Raw genomic sequence first — 24,451 nt, 5'->3', positions numbered from 1 at the left:
CAAGCTCAATAGCCCATTTGGCAATCCAGCCAGTTGCTTCTCTGTTTTGGATTATATCCCCCAAGGGGGCAGAACTGACCACTCTAATAGGATGACCCTGAAAATAATGCATGAGCTTCCGACTTGCCATGAAAACCCCATACACCAACTTCTGCCAATGTGGGTACCTCTGCTTGGACTCAATAAGCACCTCGCTGATGTAGTAAACCGGCCATTGAACCGGATACTCCTTGCTGGCCTCCTTGCACTCCACCACAATAGCTACACTAACAGCCCGGGCATTAGCAGCCACATATAGCAACAAGGGCTCTTTATCAACAGGAGCGGCAAGGATATGCGGTTCAGCTAATTTCCGCTTTAAATTCTCAAAGTCTCCATTGGCAGCATCACTTCAGACAAAATGGTATGTCTTCTTCATCATCTGATACAGATGGATTGCCTTTTATCCCAAACGGCTGATAAACCGGCTCAATGCTGCAATACGACCCGCCAGCTGCTGCACATCATTAATACACGCCAGTTTAGCCAGAGACGTAATAGTTTTGATCTTCTCTGGATTAGCCTCAATGCCCCTGTTAGACACCAGAAAGCCCAAAAGCTTGCCTGCCGGTACACCAAAGACACATTTGGCTGGATTAAGCATCATCTTATAAACCCGGAGGTTATCAAAAGTCTCCTTCAAGTCACCTATCAATGTTTCCTCCTTTCTGGACTTCACCACAATATCATCCACATAAGCATGAACATTGCGCCCAATCTGATTATGAAGACAATTCTGTACACAGCGTTGATAAGTCGCTTGGGCACTCTTGAGCCCAAAAGGCATAGATACATAGCAGAAGGCTCCAAAGGGAGTTATGAAAGCTGTCTTCTCCTGGTCCTTAACTGCCATTTTGATTTGATGATAGCCGGAATAAGCGTCCAGAAAACACAAACGGTCACAACCCGTCGTAGCATCAATAATTTGATCAATACGAGGGAGAGCAAAGGGGTCAGCTGGACAGGCCTTGTTCAGATCTGTGTAGTCCACACACATACGCCAAGTGTCATTCTTCTTAAGTACCAGCACCGGATTAGCTAGCCACTCAGGGTGAAAGGCCTCCACAATAAACCCTGCTGCCAAGAGCCGGGCTACTTCCTCTCCAATAGCCTTGCGCCTTTCTTCATTGAAGCGGCAGAGAAACTGCTTGACTGGTTTAAACTTGGGATCTATATTAAGAGTGTGCTCAGCGAGTTCCCTCGGTACACCTGGCATGTTAGAAGGTTTCCATGCAAAGATGTCCCAGTTCTCACGGATGAACTTGATGAGCGCGCTTTCCCATTTCAGATCTAGGTTAGCTCTGATGCTGAATTGCCTGGATGAATCACCGGGAACAAAGTTGACCAGCTTAGTCTCCTCGGCCGATTTAAACTTCAAAGCCGGATCATGCTCTGTAGTTGGTTTTTTCAGAGAGGTCATATCCATTGGATCAACATTGTCTTTGTAAAACTTCAACTCCTCTGTTGCACAAACCGACTCAGCATAGGCCGCATCACCTTCTTCACATTCCAAAGCAATCTTTCGGCTCCCATGCACTGTGGTGGTCCCCTTATGACCCGGCATCTTAAGCTGCAAATAAACATAACAGGGCCTTGCCATGAACTTAGCATAAGCCGGCCGTCCAAACAGGGCATGATATGGGATCTTGATTTTTACCACTTCAAAAGTCAATGTTTCTGATCTTGAGTCATGATCATCTCCAAAAGCGACCTCCAGAGCTATCTTACCAACTGGGTACGCCGATTTACTAGGCACCACACCATGAAAAACGGTGTTTGACGGTTTAAGATTCTTATCTGTCAACCCCATGCGATGGAAGGTTTCATAATAAAGGATATTGATACTGCTGCCTCCGTCCATGAGTACTTTGGTGAACTTGTACCCCCCCAACCTGAGGTGCCACCACTAAGGCCAGATGACCCGGATTATCAACCCGGGGTGAATGATCCTCTCGACTCCATAGAATGGGCTATTCAGACTAGCGCAGATAACGAGGCACCGCTGGTTCAACGGAATTTACTGCCCTCTTATGTAGCTTCTGATCGCGCTTACATAAGCTAGTGGTAAAGACATGATACTGCCCACTATTCAACTGCTTCGGATTACTCTAATAACCTGATTGTTGCTGCTGCTGACCTCCCTGATTATTATAAACGCCCTGGTTATCCTGATTGCCTTGATTGCCATGTCCGGTTTGATTGCCTTGAAATCCTGAACCGGAGCTGCCTCCGCCGTAACCCAGCCCATGAGAACCGCCTCCTGAACCGCCGTGCGGTCCCTGGTCGTACTGGAAAGAACTTGATTTTTTAAACTCCCATGACCCTGCTGGGGCGGTTTACCCTTACGGCGCTGACCATTATCCTGGGTGTTGGTGTTAGCCACAAAATCCAAGCTGTTATTTGCCTTGCGCTTACCATTGTTCCCATGACCCGCCAGGTTATGTTACTGCCCCTTGGCACTGCCGTTTTTCTTTCCCTTCCCCGTCTTTTCATCTTCAGACTCAGGGTCCTTGGTACTGCCTGAATCGGCATACTTAACCAGAGCTGCCATAAGCGTGGCCATGTCATTGCAGTGATGCTTGAGCCTTCCCAACTTTAGTTTCAAGGGCATAAACCGGCAATTTCCTTCCAATGTTAAGACGGCCATGTCAGCATTGATGCGGTCTGATGAATGCAGAATAGCTGAGACTCGCTTTACCCAATGGGTTGTGGACTCCCCCTCCTCTTGAACATAGGCGGCTAAGTCCATGATGGACATGGGCTGTTTGCACGTGGCTTTGAAATTCTGGATAAACCGACTTTTTAACTCGGCCCATGATCCAATGGAGTTAGCTGGTAAGCTTTTTAACCTAGTACGAGTCGTCCCTTCTAGCATCATAGTGAAGTACTTAGCACATGCCGCATCATCCACATCCAGCATCTCCATCGCCATCTCATAACTCTCAATCCATGACTCAGGGGGTAAATCGGCAGTGTAATTGGGCACCTTACAAGGACCCTTGAAGTCCTTGGGTAACCGCACATTACGTATGGCCGGGGAAAGACACGGCACCCCCAAAGAACTAAAAATCACGCCTGGCTCCACCAAAGTAGTTGGACGAGCCGGAGTAAGCTAACGGGCCGCGTACTGCGCTGCTAACTCGGCTTCGATGCGCTCTACTGTGATCCACCACATCTTGGGCATTAGCACCGCCGCCCGCCGGGTTATGACCTCGCGGCGGGTTACGGTTTCTCGCACTACTTGATACAGGCGGTTCATCAATATGCCTGATGTAGCTCCGACTTGGGCGGGGGCGACTGTGTGAATAAGCCTGCTGCTGAGTCAAAGCTGTCTGAAGGAGCTCCCTAGCCCGTCGTGTTTCAACTGCTACCGGAGACTCGCCATCGATCGAGAGAGCTGCCAATCGTGAAGCGGCGGCAACGATGTTATCCAACGGGTCAGAGTAATGACCCGGAGGCGTTGGGACGTGCTGTGATGGGACATTGTTCTGACAAGGCGGATCCATCGCGCGTGGCTGAACTAGCGCCCCTCTTCCAGGTGCCTCCGCCCGGTTTACCACTGGCTGGTTGCTGGTGCCTGCTCCTGGTGTGTTAAAGAGGTTTCTTCCCTCGTAAACTGGCGGCAGGTGAGACGGTACCTTCTTCTCATGACATCATCTGATGCACTGTAATCCAGTATAAGCCGATAGGCCTGTGCCTCTAATCCAGCCCGCTCAGCGGCCATCTTGGTATTCTCCGCTGCCAGATCTGCCTTAGCTTGAGCTATCTGATCCTTCACCTTTGCAATTTCCGTGTTATGCTGATCCTGGTTTGCCACGTCAACCTCCGCTGCTATCAACGTTGCCAGGGTGTCGAACAAATCGGACAAAGCCTAAGCCGGCGGTGATGCAGAGCCCCCTACCTCGGCCGGTGTTGCCGCTGCTGAACCGGAGATCACTGCTGTGGCGGTAGAAGAATGCTGCACCGATTGTGTACCGGCCATGAAAATTGCAACTCGGCTCGGCGGTTCAAGGAAGTCTGGAATACTATCACCATCGGAACCACCACTAATCCGGCCATCATGCGGCTGATATAGCGACTCGGTCTCTCCAGTTGAAGACTCGTCATCAGAGTAGACGACGGTTTCGCCACCAGATGCCGATCTATCCTTAGACTCCACTCCGTGGATGACTCCCATGAAGGCACACTTCACGGCAGGCTGAACGCGGGCAGGTCTTGCACGCTGAGCCATCTCGATGATGTCGGTGCAGATGTCCGGCTCAGGGACATGTTCGCCGATCTTGCCAATGAAGACGTGTATTCTGCCAAAGGGGACCCGGTGCCCATACTCGATCGAGTCAGCCTCGGGGCCCCAGCCTGCGTTGTCGATGTAGAGCTTGCCGCAACGACTCTTGGTCATCCGGCCCACAGCATATCCCTTGAGTCCTTCGAAGCTGCCCTTCAAGAACTCAAAACCATCGTGCGATAGCCCCAAGGTGGGCCCCAACTATCATGGTTTTGTCACGACAGATGTCCTCGTGAAAGGACTTAGTCGTGGAGCCATCGCGACGGGTTAGTTTAAAGTGGTTAAAGCGGACAAGGGACGCAAGGAATTGTACTGGTTCGGCCCCTTACGATGAAGGTAAAAGCCTACGTCCAGTTATGATGGAATTGCTAGGGTTTCGATGACCAGGGACCGAATCCGCTTTGCCTGGATCTTGAGTTATTGTTTTCTGTCCCTAAACCGTCGTCGGGTCGTCCCTTTATATACACAGGTTGACGCCCGGAGGTTTACAGAATCCCGAGGCCGGCTCATACTCGTGTCCGGCTCGGTTTCTACCTTTCCTTGCCTTACAACACAAGTTACATATCATATGGCGGTTTATATCTACGGGCCCTAATCCGCTTTTGGGCCCTGGGCCTTCATGTAGATCTCCTCTGTAAAGCTCCATATGCCTTGCCTTTATGGGCTTTGAACATGACTAACTCCTGATGGGCATAACTCGACCCCTCATGGTCGGTTTATATTTAATATTAATATCCCCAACATTATGTGGGGCCAAAGAGAGTGTTGCAACAGCACAGCTCAAACATAGGCACCCACCGAGCACAGCTCATATGTTGCTTGGGGGTTCTTTGCTTCTCAAAGAACAAAAAAGCTTGCACCCTTGAAATAGGCTATCAAGCCAGGCTTGGAAGCCACGTGTATTCACCTAAAACCCCGGGTTATCCTGCCTTTTTTAAGTAAGCCACTCCGTCCAGGTAAACCTGGTATGACTCGCCGAACGTTTGACAAGTCAATCTCATAGACCCTGAACTTGTCAAAGTTAAAACGACGGTTGGTTAATGATTGAGGTCCATCGTAAAGGCTTTGAAAATGGTTTAACTCAGTAGCCTGGCAGCCCATGAAAAGCCTCGATTTAGGGCCTAGCAGCCCATGAAAAGCCTCGATTTAGGTCCTGACAGCCCATGAAAAGCCTTGCATGTTTTATTTGTGTTTTTATTTGATAAGTTGTTTCTCCTCTGGTGAGATTTATAATGTTTTATGATAAACCGGCGTTTGTTGACCCGGGTTGGCTTTCAACAATAAGTTGTAAGTACATGATCAGTTGTAATCCAATGTTTTATTGACCCGGTCTGGTTTTGACTATAAGTCACCAGCATTATATACACCGGTGTTTATCATAGCCCGGTACGGTTTTATCATAAACCGGCAAAACATGGAAGGAGTTATCTATACTCAGGATTGGGGTTATAGCCCTAACTATACAAAAGTTGGTCAACCAACAGAGTGATTCAATATCACAGGTATTACTTCTTTCATCTTTGATTATTTTCAAAGTACAACCTTGGTTATAAACCCCGGCTATATATTTGGGCGTCATGACATGTCCAGCGGTAAACCGCTAGGACACTTTCAAACTTATTGTATGCAGGAATAATTTGAATAAACACCACTAAGGGTTATGAAACATAATATCTCCTAAAGCATGGTGGATTCACGGTATCAGGCAAAATAAGTATGCACGATGGCATAGCAGACCAAGTGTTTTCAACTAGCCTATTACGAAGCGTTTTAATGCCCAAAAGAATAATTATTTTGGCAAAGGTGGTAGTGCGCCGAACGCTAAACCGGCCTCCGGATCATGACTCGTCACCAGGCTGAGTTGACGGTTGTGGATCGTCCTGTGCTGGTGCATCTTCCTCCTCTCTACCCAGTGGCTGGAAGTCAATGGTTTCCCAATCGATTCCAGTTAAGGCTTGAAATACAGTTTCATCACTTATAAGGTTTGAGGGGTCAACATCAGGGGCATAGGTGTGCTTACGGATTGTCGGAACAAGATCTTCTACATCATGTGTCGGCGCAGGATATCTTTCCTGATCAGAATCATAAACCGGCTGATAATGAGAGAGATCCGTTTCATCAGCCAATTTGCTCGCTATGGGGTGCATTTCCCTTGTCAACCTCCGAAGATCATCATTGTTAAATTCTGAGCCGTCCTCCTTCACGCCAGGGTAGCCACTGCCTATATCTGACGGTTCAAGATTTAGTATCCATGCCTTCGCCCGGATTAGTGCGGTCAGCGCACCTGACCTGGCTGCTGATCTTTTTAGTTCATCCAACCGGGCGGGCAGCATAGACAGCTTCTCAATGGTCTCTTTTAGTAAGGTTGGAGGCGGTTTATTATGCGTAGCGGTGCAAATGGCCCGTTGAGCTCCGGAATATAACTGCTCAATCAGTGTATAGGCAGCCTTCAGCTTCATCCGCATGTCAGAGCCCAGATGGGTAATGCGAGTTCCTGTGTCATTGCAAACATCAGTAAACCGGCAACCGATGAGATGATGTATATTGAAAAGCTTCAGGTGAGGTACTTACCAAAAACAGCAGAGGTCGTGGCATTGATCTGCCGCTTTAAACTGGTCAGCTCTTCGACCACCGGTTTAAGGGTTGCCTCTGCGTCTTTGGCTCTCTTTTGTAAAGCGGCTTTCTCTATGCCCCAGTCTGCCTGTTCCTTCTTCAAAGTTTCCTTTAGCTTCTCCATAGCTGCTAATGCACTGGTCAATTCTTCTTTGGCTTTGGAGGTCTCTGCTTGCTGGGTTTTGATATTTTGTTGAAGGTCAGCGGTTTGGGCTTCCTTTTTGCTCAGCTCAGCCTATAAGAGAAAGACATATTATGAGGTGGCAGTGAAATTTGGAAAGTCCCAAGCACATAACAAGTTATACACTCGGCACTTGGGGGCTAATGCCTATTTGCTTGATTATCAGAAAATTTTTAACAAGTCCCAAGCACAATACAAGTATTATTCTTGACACTTGGGGGCTAATGTATGTTTGCTCAAAGTAACACTGGTTAAAGTCCCAGTTCAGCTTGGAAAGATAAACCGGCCCTTGGGGACTACACTAACGAAAGTTTCAGGATTACAAAGTTAAAAGTATTGGTTCATCCTAAAAGATAAACCAGCCCTTGGAAGATAAGCATGCAGAGTTGTGATATTGCAAAGTCCCGGTTTAGATTGGCATCATAAATTGGCCCTTGGGGGCTACTGGAGTTGGTACTAGAACTTGGACATAAAAAGAGAAACAGTTATGAAGTTACCTCATATCGCTCCTTCATCAGATTCACTAAACCGGCTTCGTAGTCACGGTTTGTGTACAGACGGTTTAAGAAACCAGAATGAAGTTCTTGGGCGTTGAGGTGGGCGTAGCTTGACAAGTTTGTGCTCCACTTGCCTTTGCCCATAGCAGAGAGTTCCTCCTTAGCACTATGCTCTGATAATGCAACAAGATTGCCAGGGGTGGTGTGGCCAACACCAGTAATTATAACATCATCTTCCTTGTCACCAGCAGCCTTTACTAGAGTTGACGATTCATCAGCAGCCTTAGATGGACTTGAAGGTCTATCATCAGTTGGGACCGGGCTTGCCGGTTTATCAGTATGACCTGTTGGGTTAACTTCTACTGGTTCAACAAAATCATGGTCTTGAGGGGGTGGATCATCAACTATGGCATCAACATTGGTTCTTTCCAGTTCTGGAGTTCTCTCCGGTTCAACAACCACATGGTCGTCGGACGGTTTATCTACACGAGCTTTCTTGCTGGGTCTGGCCTTGGCTCTGAAAGAAAAAGATATAAAGGTCAGTATAATACGTAAATATAAAGCGTCAAAAGGATTAAGTTTAAAGTGGTTACCCAGGGACAGTCTTAAGAGGGGGGAGCTATGTGGCTGTTGACTCACCGGATGATGAAAGAGGCGTTCCCTGATAATTAGAATCGAATGGATTAAGAGGATGCCGGAAATAACCCGCCTTGGGATAAGAAGTATCAGAAGTGTTTGAGACCTCAGATCGACGCTTCCGAACCGGCGTGTTCGGTAAACCGGCCGAAGTGACTACCTGGCCGCTGTGCCAGGTTGTGCGGCGAGCTTCGTGTTGCTACTTCTTCAAAAGAAAGTTTGGATCCAAGTGAGCTAGGGGTGAGAAAATCTTACTTTCCGGACTACTTGACGGATTTTTTGCGTTGGCAGAGGGTCTGAACCGGAGGAAAGGATAATTACCTATGCGTCATCAGCTTGGCTGCCTTGGGCGTCATCCTGATAATGATCATTGTCAATGAGGTGCATGAAAAATGAACCAAGAGAGTCAAGTTCTACCTCTGCGTCCGGGTCATCAAGGTCGTCATCAAGGTTTAACCCGATGGGTTCAGCTTCCTTTTTCTTGGCAGGTCTTTTAACAACCTTTGTCTTTGGTTGAGGGGTCTTGGCCGGTTTCTCCTACGGTTTCTTCTTCCATAATGGGTCGTCACCCTGTTAAAAGATTGACAGAAGATATAAAATCTCTACTACCTAAAAAAACGTAAGGTTCCGTTTCCCATCTTACGTTCCCCCTCTTCGTCCAACCCCTTCGTACGATCCCCCCTCCCCTCCAGCGATTTTTTTCTCCCTCCATCGGTTTTCTCCCTCTGCCGATTTTCTTTTCTCCCTTCAATCGACTCTATCTTTGGTAAAGAAATAATTCACATAAGGCAACCAAGCACAATCAATCAACAATCAATCCAAACGCAATCAATTCATGCATGGCAATCAATTCATTCATGACGGTGATCAATCTCATTCCTTCTTTCAATCAAACGGTGATCAATCTCCTTCCTTCTTTCAATCACTTCCTTTTTTCTATCACCATGATTTACTTCACGCCAATGAAAATGAAAATAGTCAGATCAGTCAATATACGTCTATATACCATGCCAATACAAAATTCCAGTGCTTCTATTTCCCGCCATATACCATGCTATAAAAAACATTCTGTGTTCTGAACCATGAGTTGTGTTGAAGAGAAATAGAGTCTTGGCGCTCATGGCGATGGGACCCAGGATGGGCCGTCCTGGCTCGAAGAGGGTCATGGCACCACCGCCTATGAACTTCGTTCCCGCTCCCATTGGCCCTCCACCGCCGATCGACAGGCAACATTTTATCCATTCCTGCTTTTAGTTATTTGCATAAATAAATATACAGAATTGTGCTCTTTATCAACCAATTGCAGACATGTAAGGTTCAGCGAAATAGAAAACCTACATATATACAGTAGAGGTTGGGACGCAACGGCAAAGGTTTTGTATGCTCGTATCAAACATACCCGGAGTGGAGCAGCCATCTTTCACGCCATCCTCATCGACCAAACTGTAAGTCTTCAAAAAAGATATGCTATTAAGTGATCTGCTGATAATATATTCAACATGCTGCTCATGTATGCAATAAATTTCCAGGGGGTCAAAATGGATGCAATTGCATTTGATCCATTTCAACCAATCGCATATCGCTTCAGCGACAACCTACGTGTCGGCTCAGTATACTTATTCAAAAAAGTTGGTTTTGAACCAGCAGCTATGCATATGCTAGTTGCATTGCCGGTGCCATGTGACTTTTACATCGTCCTCCACTCGTGCACTGAAATACTTCTTGCCAGGGCTAGCATTAACACCCCTTCATTGCCGCCACGATTCATTGATTTTATAGATGTATATAGCCTCAGAAACAGGATGCTTGCAGGTGCATTGTATCATTTCACAATGAATTTTGCTGACATGTAGTTGAGCCAGACTTTCTTAACAAATTCACATCATTTTTTCCCAGATGTCATTGGCATAGTGATGCATGTCAGCAAAATAATGTTACACAGGTCAGACGACCGTACCACGCCATACCGACATGTGGTCCTAATGAAGGGAGTACATTTTATTGGCAGTGGGCTAACATTTTATTGCTCAACTAGGAGGGAGTTTATCTACCTACATGTCTGGGACCAGCATGTGTCACGCCACTTGATGCGGTGGGGACTAGCAAAGCAGGGGCTCTGGACTTTAGGTGCCACAATGCTTGAGGTCAACAGAGCACAACATGAGTGCTTGTGTAATTGAAGAATGTTTAACATGACCATCTTATATAAAAATATGTATTGTATGTTGTTTTATTAAACCTATTTTGTAGGGTACTAGAAAACGGCATACATGAGCCAGCTTGTCTTCCAACCAGACAACCAGCAGCCCTACGAGCTGGCAGCCTGCCGTGCGGCACTAGGAGATGCTCTAGGGTCCTTGCAGAACCGGGCCAGCTTGATTGTTCAACGAATGAGCCATGTTCATGTTCAATGAATGAGGAGGGTTCAAGTCTGATGCAAAATTCACTTCGATGCTCTATAATGATGTTCGCACAGCCACTTAGTGTTTGTCGCCTCTAAAACAGCTTCACAAGGATCTATTTTTATACGTATGTCATCATTATAAATCCAGCTGGATGAAAAAAATCAATGACATATGAGATTCTGTCCCGGATCAACTGCCATATATATGTTCTTTCCATTTTTTTGTTTCCCCACTAATTCCTTGTGTAATAATGCGCATTAACTCTAATTAATTAATACAGGATCACTTTCCTACCCATGGTTGCATATAAGTCTGATTCCACACACACAATGTTGGATAACATGGCATACGAACCTCACGCACTCTTCGTGGCATTGGTTTCCTGCTGATCTTTCCCCGCCTCCAATTCAATCAGCTCGACTATCAACCTGGGTACCACACGGCTAAGATAAACGCACGCAGACTCCTATCTAATTTGGTTCGGTAAGACCTATGGTTTATTCATGTTTACCATGTATAATTAGCCCCATGTTTGTGAGCATCGACTCTATGCAAAGCACATCCTATTTACTATTTGGGCTTCGAGCATAATAGAATAGTATGCTTCAGACTAATACATGAGGTTGCAGAAATACACGTACCCACATATAATCGGTGACTGGATGAAGGGGGCCTCCATCCCTTTGCGATGCGCCGGCTGCAGCTCCTCTCCATGCCGCCGGAGCAAACTCCAGCACACAGAAACCGCTCAGCCTCCGTCTTCAGCGCGGAGGACGTCTCCCGACCCACCGTCACCGTAGCACGCGCAGCCGCCGTTTCCCGGCCACAGCGCCTGCCATCAATGGCAACGGCCCACGCAGCCCCCATCACCATGGCTAGGACGTCTACCTTCAAGGACGGCGGCACCACATACTCAATGAGCATAGCGGGGTAGATCGACGCCGGACACGACATCGCCCTCGAGCATCCTGAATTGCGGGCGCGGCCACACCGGCAAGGAATTCGGCGCCGACGCAGCCGCTATCTCCTTCCTTTCCGTGAATGACGGCAAAAATTGGAGGATATTTTCGGTAGGGTTTCCACCGGTGATGATTTTGCGATCGTGTTGTTGATATGTGTCGTCCAGAGGATCGGACGGTGCGCATAGTGGCACAACGGTGCTGGCAGGCCCAAGTTGGGCCTATTTAGAATGGATGGATGGTGGCACTTGATGTAATAGGCCGTTGACCAGATTAGTTATCCTGGGTGGGCTAAATGTTTTACTACGCTGTGTTTTTCTCTTGTACAACGATTTCTTATATTTTCTCATGTGGACAATATCTAATGTATGGTAAACGGTCCTAAAAAATAGTCTGATGAAATGTTGTGACTCGAGAGAATGCAAGATATTTGTGGTACGACGTGCTATTAATTTTATGGATATAAAATATGTATCATTTTAATTTGCATCAACAAATTATAATTTATGCTCTTGAGGTAATGTCAACTGAATTTCACTGTAGACATTGGACAACTAGCATACTTGCATGAATAAATTTTAAGTTATCATCATTAGTGATTTTAATTCGTGGTATAATAAATAGGAGTGCATAAGTCGAATATGAATTGGAGTGAGGTAGAATAAGCGTGGACTCTACAATAACAATCTTACCACGGTGGCCAAGTAACAGAAACTTTTTCATATACTATCTTCCTTGCAGATGAAGTCTCCGACGCGATCGAGTGATCGTACTCCCTTCAAAGACATGTTGAACTCTACGAACCAAAGTAATATTTAATGATCTAATGATGTGTAATTGTACAATATGATGCACAAGAAATAACTAAATTATTATTCTATTTTTTAGGTGTCATTGATATTAATAATGTAGGGGAACCTATAGATGCGAAAGAGCGCAAGCGGCAACGTGCTAGGGAACGATATGCACAGATGGATGTAGAGAAAAAAGATGAGCTACTTAAAAAGCGTCGTGAAGCCAATCAACAAAAGAAAGCTCGACTATTGGTTCATTCCCAAGAGACACAATCAAGTCAAGATACGTCAGTTGTTAAAGGTGCTTAATAGTAAGCATATTATTACTTGCAAATATAGCAATTCTGTTGTTCCGTGTTTCTAAGCAACTATACCTGACGTGCCATCGTTAGAACAAGAAGACACTTCTTGCAACAAGGAAAATATGGTTCCTCTTGAAGATAATGACTAGTTCAGCAGAAATGACACATATCGGAGGCAATTGATTAATTTGCCGGTTCAAAACAAACAAAACCACCAGAATGGTATAAATACAACCAATAAATCTTACTATGCTAATTATTCATTACTCATTGTTCTACATATGTGATGATTCTCCATTCTGTAGATATTATTGACTTCAACACTTGCAGTACTGTTAGTCCCACATCATCCCATATTCAGCCACAACCCATAGATCCCAAAGAGCGAAGGAGGCAACGAGATAGGGAACGATATGTGAGCATGGATAGCAATCAGAAAGAAGCGGTACTAAAAAGACAACGTGAAGCCTATCAAAAAATGAAATCATCGACACGTAAAATTTGCATCAAACCAGTCAAAAATGTTCATTCGTTACATGTAACAAACAAGCACTCTGACAATGTTGCCACTTTCGTGTGATTCAACAGAGAAAATCAACAGTACACATGCTAATGATAGGGAACGATATGCTCACATGGATAACAATAAGATGGATGCACTACTAGAAAGTAAGCGTGAAGCCTATCAGCAGACAAAATCATCGACAAGTAATAATTACTCAGCACCAATCGGAATTGTTCATTAGCCGAGATCACACAATTAGTACTCTTATGTTGTTTGTGCACTTATCATGTGATTTCAACAGAGAAGATGGAAATTAAACGTGCTAATGATAGGGAGCGGTATGCCAGTATGACTCATGAGCAAAAGCATGCAAAGAGCGCTCACCGCACGTCAAGGCGCAACACTCTCAGCTAAGATTCCTTCGCCATGGAGAACCCATTTTACACCCCGAAGATAGTTCGTGAAAATGCAAGTTTATTTGGTCCTGATGGCTCCATAGTCAGACGTGATTGGTCTATTCCTGAGCTCATTGGTTCCCCTATTTATATTCAACCCACTTCTGAGGATATATCGTGTGCGGAGACGCCAGATATGGGTGTTAGTACGGAACCATGGAGAAAACATGTGACACCCGGAGAAAGGCAAGCTTTGATGGATCGTCGAAACCAAGCTTTCCATGCAAATGGTAGGAAGAAAAGACCCACATTGATGGATGAAAACTCGTCGATTGCCCCAAACAGCATAAATGGGTTTGAACATCCACCACAATCGGTCATCATTAACAATGGTAATATTTTTAACTTCGTATTCTGATTCTCTAGATTTAGTCACTGAAATTTTTATGTTGTATGAACAGAAAGTACATTGCGAATGTGCGATCCAGGTGAAATACATCTAGCACCCAATGATGGCGTGAATGAATCATTAGATCAAAATCCAGCGATGACTGTGGAAGGTGTCAATGATTTTGAACTTCCTTCACAATCTGTCCTTGCCACTAATGGTAATGTTTTCTCTTAATTGTTCTGACATTCTAAGATAAGTCGTTGATAATCATATTGATTATACATTTATGTTGTATTCATAGAAAATACATCTCTAATTCCTGATACTATCCAAGAACATACAACACACCCGCGAGTCAATGATGATGGTAAACTTTTTTTATTATATTCGTGCACGACCTATTGGATACATGAGCCTCATAAATAACTATCCGATAGGTGATGGAGAGGGTGTCATATTGGAGGAAGACTCGGAAGACGAGGAAGGCTACATGTTCGCCGGGATGGGTATTTTAATCATGTTCCACGATGTCGCGTGTATATCATGTGCATATTTTTTGTACTCATATTGAAAGTGCGTTGAACATTTCAGATGAGGACAGCGACGAGGATGTTGAAATGGAGGAGGTTGACAATGATGACGATTCTGCTTCTATTTCAAACATTCCAGATCCCTATGATATGGTTTATAGCAAACTCCCAACAGAAACACACAAGCTGAAGTCGGTGGAGGACTGCAAACGCTGATGTGCAAAGAAGTTTGAGCATGAGTCCAAGGGTTTTTGTTGCCGTAAGGGGAAGATCAAACTGGCCAACCCAGATACGCCACCCGAGATCATGAGGCTATGGACAAGTGCAGACTCTGATGCCAGGCATTTCCATGACAATATTAGGTTTTTCAACGGCCACTTCTCATTCACCTCACTATATTGTCACCTTGATAGTGATACCACTAACATATCAAAGCATCCTATCTATACATTTCGTGCCCATGGCCAAATGTACCACAACATACGGTCATTCGGCAAACAAGATGGATTGGATCGTAGTCACTTGGAGCTCTACTTCTATGATGATGACCCCAGTTTAGAACATAGATATCGCAGTTGCCGTAAAGAGCAGTGCCAGAAAGACAAAGAAGTAATCACACAATTGGTCAACATACTTCGTGGCAACCCATACTCTGAACACCTCCGGAGTATGGGCCATGTTGATGATGTTGATGACTATCGCATAACACTTAACCTTGACCAGCAGATGGATCAAAGAACATATAACGCGCCAACCACTTCAGAAGTAGCCGCTATGTGGGTGGAGGGTAGTGAACGTCGAAGACAATTCGATAATAGCGTCATCCTACAAGGGAAGAATAGAGATATATACGGCATCAAGTCCTACCATGGATGCTATGATGCGTTGTCGTACCCTCTTTTCTTCCCTAGAGGTGAACTTGGGTGGCATACTGATATCCCGAAGGAAGGTGTGCCCTATGAAACCGTGATGGCAGCTCGTCTAGCTCGTGGCCTTAACAATAGGTCCTCCAATCCCACAATCAGTGAGAACGCTGCTGCTGATGATGATGCAGGTTAGTGTTGCAATATGTTGTTACATCACCGTCCATTTAAGGTGTGCTCTCAATCAACATCACCATTGTTTTCAATTTTCTACGCAGCTTCTGGAGGTAGGCTATGTGTGTCTGTGAGGGACTACTACTGCTACAAATTCCAGATGCGTCCTGGGATATTCAACCCGATCCTCTTTGGTAAGCGTCTTTTCCAACAGTTCGCGGTCGACACATACATCAAGATTGAGAACTCCCGGTTGGACTATATATGGGGTCATCAAGATAAAATAAGGGCAGACCTGTACCAAGGCTTGGTGGATAGCTTACATGCCGGTGAGTGTAGGGAAGATTCCATTGGAAAATGCACAGTTCTAGCTATGTCATTTATCGGTGGTCCACGAGAAATGAGGCGTCGCTACATGGATGTTATGGCCTTAGTTAGGCGGTATGGCAAGCCAGACATCTTCCTCACAATGAAATGCAACCCAAACTGGGATGAGATTAGGAAGGAACTGTACCCTGGCCAGACACCTCAAGATCGTCCAGATCTCATCATCCATGTTTTCAGGGCGAAGTTGGAGGAACTCAAGAATAAGCTATTTAAAAAGGATATCTTGGGCAAGGTGAGGGCTTATGTGTATGTGGTGGAGTTCCAGAAGAGGGGCCTGCCTCATGCGCACTTCCTGCTCATCATGGGGGGGCGATACAAGCTCACTTGCCCCGAGCAGTATGATCGCCTTATCTCAGCCGAGCTCCCCAACAAGAAGAAGTACCCAGAACTGTACAAGTTGGTCGTGAAACATATGATGCATGGACCTTGTGGTGCTTTGAATCGTGAATGCCCTTGCACAAAGGGTTGTCCTTCTTGCAAGAATCACTATTCGTGACCTTTCAATGCGACTACCTTACAAGGCAAGGACTCCTACCCGCTATACAGACGACGTGAAGACGGATGTAAAGCAATGGTTCGAAAGGAATGGCTAGATAATAGGTGGGTCGTCCCATACAACCCGCACCTCTTGCGCTACTTCAATTGTCACATCAATGTTGAGGCATGCGGAAGCATAAAGGCCGTTAAATACCTATTCAAGTACATATACAAGGGCCATGACCGAGCATCTATTGATGTAAGTGAGTCTGACAAAAATGGAGACATAGATGAGATCAAACAGTATAGAGACGCTAGGTGGGTCACTCCTCCAGAAGCATTGTGGAGTATATATGGAATTGAATTGAGTAAGAACTCACCACCCGTGAAGCAGCTACAACTCCATCTACCAAACATGCACATGGCGTCATTCCAAGCGGCCCAAAATATTGAACGAGTAGTTAACCGTGAAGGTGTTGAGAAGTCGATGATTACAGAGTACTTTGAGGCAAACAGGTTACATGAGGATGCTCGTTCTATCTTGTACAGGGACTTCCCCAAGTGGTACACCTGGCAGACAAGTAAGAACAAAAAATATTGGAGAAGAAGGGTACGAGATACAGGTGGACAAATTGGAAGAACTGTGTCAGCTCATCCTGCCGAGGGGGCATGCTATTACCTGCGGGTCCTCCTAAACCATGTCACTGGCGCCACCTCTTATGAGGACCTAAGGACGGTTAATGGTGAGATCCTATCAACCTTTCATGAAGATGCCGAGAGAAGGGGATTGATCGAAGGAGACAACACACTGGATGAGTCCCTCACTGAATCCAATTATATAAGATGCCATCATCTCTAAGGAGGCTCTTTGCAACAATACTGGTATTCTGTGAGCCAAGCGATGTGCACAGACTCTGGGAGAAGCACCTAGATGCAACGTCAGAAGACTATCGTCGTAGCAATCCATCCAAAGTTGCAGTTGAGCAAATGGTTCTAATAGATATCAGGAATATGCTATAATAGATGGGCAAGGATATAGAGTCATTCCCTCTTCCCGATATCCAGGAAGAATATGACACTTCCAGCGGTGTGACAAGGGAGATCTTCGAGGAATCCACCATAGAGCTCAACGTTGAGGACACATATCTATCAGATTCACTTAATTCAGATCAGAGGGCCGCATACAATGAAATTATGTGTGCTGTTGATCGTGATGAGGGTGTTGTGTTCTTTGTGGATGGACCTGGAGGCACCGGAAAGACTTTTTTGTACAAAGCACTGCTTGCAACGGTATGTGGGCAAAACAAGATTGCTATAGAGACAGCTACGTCCGGTGTTGCTGCTTCCATAATGCCCGAAGGGAGAACAACTCATTCACGGTTCAAGATACCGCTAGGCATCGATGATGGTGGGTTTTGTAGCTTCACTAAACAGAGCGGGACTGCCAAGCTCCTACAGTCAGCTTCTCTCATTATTTGGGATGAGGCTTCCATGGCAAAGAAATAGGCAGTCGAGGCGTTGGACAATAGTATGCATGATGTGATGAGCCGACCAGACCCGCCCTTCGGTGGGAAGACAGTTGTGTTCAGTGGAGATTTCAGACAGGTCCTTCCTGTTGTCCGTAAGGGGTCTAGGGCTCAGATAATTAATTCATCGCTACGTAGGTCTTACCTTTGGGATTCCATGTGCCACCTTAAGTTGGTACGCAATATGAGGGCACATAGTGACCCATGGTTTGCAGAGTATCTATTGCGCATTGGTGATGGTAAGGAGGAGACCAACGGAGATGGCGACGTTCGTCTTCTAGACGAGATATGTGTGTCGTCAACTGGGAAGGACACTGACATTGATTCACTAATAGACAATACTTTTCCTAGCCTCGGTGCTAACACGTCGGACCCAGACTACATCACCTCCAGAGCAATCTTGTCGACACGGAATGATTGCGTGGATAGGATTAATTTGAAGATGATCAGTCGATTCCAGGGAGATGAGATGGTGTACCATAGTTTTGATTGTGCGGTGGACGACCCTCATAACTACTATCCTTCTGAATTCCTTAACACGTTGACCCCTAATGGCCTGCCCCCGCATGTGTTGAAGCTCAAGATTAACTGACCTGTCATATTGCTCAGGAACATTGACCCTGCAAACGGACTTTGCAATGGCACGAGGTTGGTGGTTCGAGGGTTCCAAAGGAATGTCATCGATGCAGAAATTGTCCTTGGCCAACATGCTAGAAAAAGGATCTTCTTGCCAAGGATCCCCTTTGCCCCTCTGATGATGAGATGTTTCCTTTTCAGTTCAAGAGGAAGCAATTTCCGCTTTGCCATGACGGTGAACAAGGCACAGGGGCAAACTATCCCGAATGTCGGTATTTACTTGCCTGAGTCGGTGTTCTCTCACGGGCAGTTGTATGTTGCACTATCTAGATCCACCGCTAGAAAGAACATCAAGATTCTTGCCATTCCTGATGCTGGTAATAAGAAAAATAACTCAGATGACAGCAAAAAGAAGAGTTCAACTTGCAGCAAAAACAAGAGCTCTCATAGTCCTGTTGGTACATACACGAAGAACATCATCTATAAAGAGATCCTTACATCATAGGTGAGAAATTTGGCAGTTATATTTCCACTCTATTTTTTATTATCTATATGGCTATATTTTATTTCACGATAAAATTAGATAATGAAATAGTTTTTATTTAAATTATCTGATATTTATTTTGTGCAGGTCACCTCCGTCATATGGAGTCATTTGTGTTTAACTTGCATCTTGTTATCATGTGTTACTGAGAGAAACCGGACCAGTAAACCGAAGTGTAAATTCTTGAGTGCATGAATACCAGAACTAAAGTGAACATTCTGCTTGTCTTTTGATATGTTTTCTCTCGAGTAGAAGAAGATGGTTCATGTCCAAGCAAATCACCTACCTGCAAGCTTGCATGCCTGCAGGTCGACTCTAGAGGATCCCCGGGTACCGAGCTCGAATTCGCCCTATAGTGAGTCGTATTACAATTCACTGGCCGTCGTTTTACAACGTCGTGACTGGGAAAACCCTGGCGTTACCAGCTTACTTCAAATATTTCATGTGAAGTGGATAGTTATATGCTAAATGAAAATAAATGTGTGTGCTCTTCTTAAATTCAACTCAGTACAGATGTACGCTACTTCATCTCAACATTGAGTTAGATAATCCTCAACTAATTTTTGTCATTCAATTAGATGGACATGTCTAAAATTTGTACATGTATTATTGCCCGTGGCAACGCACGGGCATTTTACTAGTATTACACAAATAAGAATATCAAGTACAAGCGGGAGTGAGGCAAGTCTTACAGCTGGCGGTTTATTGGAAACGCAGAAGGGACTAAGCCCTGTTTTGCTGCAAACAGCCACCGGTTCATCCAACATCTTCTTAACAGATTCAGTAACTTCAGCCTCTGTTAGCTGAATATCAATATGTCGTTGAGGATCTTTGAAGTCCCCTGTGTACTAATACATTAAACCAGAGCGGCGTCTTAACGGTAAAATACTCCAAGTTATCCAGCAACGAGGAAAATCAACTCCTGTCAAACCGTTAGCCATAAAGGCTCTGAGCTTGGCGAGTTGTGGAGCGTATGTGGACCGTTCCTTGGCAGTCAGCCCTTGTGGAAGTGGATTTGTATTGGTAAGCCGGTGAGCACGATAACCCAGCAGAGGGTTCTCATCATCAGGGGAAGTGTCCTTACAATAGAACCAAGTCTGGTTCCAGTCTTTAGGATGACTATGAAGCTTTGCATGAGGGAAGCTGACATCCTTCCTTTTCTAAATAGAAACGCCACCAAGTTCGGTGTTGGGCCCGTCTACAAATTCAGTGCGATAGTTCAAGTAGAAGAAATCCCTGAACAATTCAACGGTTGGCTCTTCTTGCAGATAGGCCTCAGAGAACACTTGAAAGTGGCAAATATTGGACACAGAGTTAGGTCCAATGTCTCAAGGGTGGATCTGGAAGCTGGCAAGCACATCACGGAAAAACTTGGACCCGGGCAGTTTAAAACCATGACTCATGTGATCAACAAATACCACTATCTCGCCATCCTTGGGGGTAGGAGGATTCTCTGGACCGGGAACTCGCCAGTGGATTACGCTTCGTTTTGGTAAAGCGCCAGTTCTGACGCATCCATCTAGCTGCTCTTCAGTAACCCGGGAAGGGACCCAGTTACAAGCATAGAACTATTTGGCCATTTCGAATGAGGAGCTGGAAAAGATTGATGCCGGTTTAAGACTCATGATTAGCAAGCATAAAGCGTGGCAGGTTAAGGAAAAGGTATTCAAGCATGTAAAATTGATAAACCGGAGGTTGATGCTATGGTAAGGCGACTGGCGGTTTACGAGGGGACTAAGGGCAGATTATTTTCTAAAGGATAAACCGCCTATGCAGATAATGACAGTACAGATCTGGAGCAAAAAACGACTAAGTGAGGGAAAACAAGTTTCACAATTGTACATTAGAATTTTGGATCTATCGCATGTCAGGAAAAGGAAAATAAGCCTAGACCTAGAAAACCAGTACAGAGGAGGTCATCAGTTCTAAGGAGGTTTTTTGTACAAGAAAAGGGGATCTACTAGTATTTGAAATGGATACGAAACAGCTACCGCGTGAGTTCTATACTTCTTTTATATCAAAAGAAGAGGCAGTAGAGAAACTACAAAGAATCCGTAAGGAATGGCGAAGAACACAGAAGAGCTTGCAAACCCTAGCGGATCTACGGAATAAGGGAAGAGGAACTTACCGAAGCAGTGGAAGCAGCGGAGACGCGCCACATTTTTCTAGTACGGTCAGGGTGATGCAGCGGCCGGAGTTGAGGCAGAAGCGAAGGTCGACGATGGCGGCGACGCTCGGGGTGCTGAGGCGACGCGAGATAGAAGAGAGACAAAGAGGCGGCGGGAGGAAAGGAAAGGGACCCTCGACCCTATTTATAAGACAAGGAGATAAGCGACATGCGCGGAAGTCGAGGAGCCCAAAAAATGAATGGGCGACAAGGTTGTTGCCTCGATTGTTGGAGGATCATTAATGAAGGGTATCTTCAGTTTTAATGGACAGGTGACGTCACGACGGTTTATTACGAACCTAGACGATGATGTCATGGCGGTTTACAAAATCTATGTGAAGGTGCAGAAGGGGGAATTTTTCTAAGTGTTGAAGATTGACATGAACGAGTTCAAATCAATCTGGGGCCTAATGTTGGGGATATTAATATTAAATATAAACCGGCCATGAGGGGCCGGGTTATGCCTATCAGGAGTTAGTCATGTTCGAAGCCCATAAAGGCAAGGGATATGGCGCTTTACAGAGGAGATCTACATGAAGGCCCAGGGCCCAAAAGCGGATTAGGGCCAGTAGATATAAACCGCCATATGATATGTAACTTATGTTGTAAGGCAAGGAAAGGTAGAAACCGAGCCGGACACGAGTATGAGCCGGCCTCGGGATTCTGTAAACCGCCGGGCGTCAACCTGTGTATATAAAGGGACGACCCGGCGACGGTTTAGGGACAGAAAACAATAACTCGAGAGTTAGGCAAAGCGGATTTGCTCCCTAGTCATCGAAACCCTAGCAATTCCATCATAACTGGACGTAGGCTTTTACCTTCGTTGTAAGGGGCCGAACCAGTATAATTCCTCGCGTCCCTTGTCCGCTTTAACCGCTTTAAGCTAACCCGTCGTGATGGCTCCACGACTAAGTCCTTTCACGAGGACATCTGTCGTGACAAAACCACGACAGGTACATCACCGCCCGAAGCTTTGCAATGTCTTCCTCCGCAACAGAAGAAGCTACCCACCGGCCTTGACGGCTGGATCCGGACAGGATTGGGGCTGGTGGCGACCGAAACCTGGGTGTTGGAACTCGGGGTAGCAGGGGTTGAGAAAGAGGCAAGCGTGGAAGAAAAAGATGAGTCTGTACCCCTATATAAAGGCTGCGAATATCAAACATCTCCTCTTGGGCCTCAAAAACCTGCTTGTTTCCAAGGAGTTGTACCCAAGCGACGGTTGCGTTATCCATGTCCGGGTTGATAGGAATCCCTTAAAAAGGGAGGCACAATCTCCGCTTGGATAAGACACGCCAATAAGACCACGTCTTGGGACGTGGGGCGACGGGCTGGCTAAAACGGTTCGCAAGTAGTGGTCGGGTAGGCATGGTGTCATATTACCAAAAGGTGGTCGGTGAGTTGAACTCATGAAATATAATTTCCTCTGCGGTTGTGCATACAAGTCCGAATACAATCATTACATCTGAAGATCAACTAGGAGTTCGGAAGGGGGAACCCGCCTTGCAATGTCGAAGACAATCTGCGCGCCGGACTCCTCGTCATTGAAGCCTGGTTCAGGGCTACTGAGGGAGTCCTGGATTAAGGGGTCCTCGGGCGTCCGGCCTGTTATCCATGGGCCGGACTGATGGGCTGTGAAGACATGAAGGCCGAAGACTGTACCTGTGTCCGGATTGGACTCTCCTTGGCGTGGAAGGCAAGCTTGGCAACCGACTATGAAGATTCCTTCTTATGTAACCGACTCTATGTAACCCTAGATCCCTCCCCCCCGGTATCTATATAAACCGGAGGGGTTAGTCTGGAAAGGATATACTTATTACCATAGTCATACATGCTAGGCTTCTAGGGTTTAGCCATTACGATCTCGTGGTGGGTCAACTCTTGTAATATTCATATTCATCAAGATCAATCAAGCAGGAAGTAGGGTATTGCCTCCATAGAGAGGGCCCGAACCTGGGTAAACATTGTGTCCCCTGTCTCCTATTACCATCGATCCTAGACGCATAGTTCGGGACCCCCTACCCAAGATCCGCCGGTTTTGACACCGACAACGGGTAACAAGTAAATAAAGTAAACAAGGTGCACCAAGATGTCCCAATCCTTTTTGTAGCAAAGGACAAGCCTGGACAAACTCTTATATAAAGGAAAGCGCTCCCGAGGACACATGGGAATTATCGTCAAGCTAGTTTTCATCACGCTCATATGATTCACGTTCGGTACTTTGATATATGGGTGGACCGGTGCTTGCGTACTGCCCTTCCTTGGACAAGCATCCCACTTATGATTAACCCCTATTGCAAGCATCCGCAACTACAAAAGAAGTATTAAGGTAAACCTAACCATAGCATGAAACATATGGATCTAAATCAGCCCCTTACGAACCAACAGATAAACTAGGGTTTAAGCTTCTGTCACTCTAGCAACCCATCATCTACTTATTACTTCCCAATGCCTTCCCCTAGGCCCAAACAATGGTGAAGTGTCATGTAGTCGACGTTCACATGACACCACTAGCGGAAAGACAACATACATCTCATCAAAATATCGAACGAATACCAAATTCACATGACTACTTATAGCAAGACTTCTCCCATGTCCTCAGGAACAAACGTAACTGCTCACAAATCATATTCATGTTCATAATCAGAGGGGTATAAATATGCAAAGGATCTGAACATATGACCTTCCACTGAATAAACCAACTAGCATCAACTACAAGGAGTAATCAATACTACTAGCAACCCACAGGTACCAATCTGAGGCTTTGGGACAAATATTGGATACAAGAGATGAACTAGGGTTTGAGATGAGATGGTGTTGGTGAAGATGTTGATGGAGATTGACCCCCTCCCGATGAGAGGATCGATGGTGATGACGATGGTGATGATTTCCCCCTCTTGGAGGGAAGTTTCCTCGGCAGAACAGCTCCGCCGGAGCCCTAGATTGGTTCTGCCTCGTGGCGGCGGAGTTTCGTCCCGTGAGCTAGCTTATGATTTTTTCCTCCACGAAAGACCTCATATAGCAGAAGATGGGCATCAGAGGGCTGTCAGGGGGCCCATGAGGCAGGGGGCGCACCCAGGGTAGGGCGCGCCCCCCACCCTCGTGGACGGTGGGTGGCCCCCCTCTGGTACTTCTTTCGCCCAATATTTTTTATATATTCTGAAACTTGCTCCCATGAAGTTTCAGGACTTTTGGAGTTGTGCAGAAT

At 45.8% G+C, this 24,451-nt stretch overlaps 1 long non-coding RNA gene across 1 annotated transcript; it reads right to left on the bottom strand.

Annotated features, from left to right (window-relative positions):
* Positions 1-9,083: 9,083 nt before the first annotated feature.
* Positions 9,084-11,755, bottom strand: LOC125522387. Its single transcript, XR_007289747.1, has 3 exons — positions 11,298-11,755; positions 9,590-9,702; positions 9,084-9,495 (listed from the first exon to the last, which is right to left on the bottom strand). It is a non-coding gene; the product is annotated as an uncharacterized LOC125522387 (long non-coding RNA).
* Between the last annotated feature and the right edge of the window lie 12,696 nt (positions 11,756-24,451).

Source organism: Triticum urartu, chromosome 7 (genome assembly GCF_003073215.2).
Source record: "Triticum urartu cultivar G1812 chromosome 7, Tu2.1, whole genome shotgun sequence".
Classification (NCBI taxonomy): Eukaryota; Viridiplantae; Streptophyta; class Magnoliopsida; order Poales; family Poaceae; genus Triticum; species Triticum urartu.
This window is presented reverse-complemented; position numbering and strand designations above follow the sequence as displayed.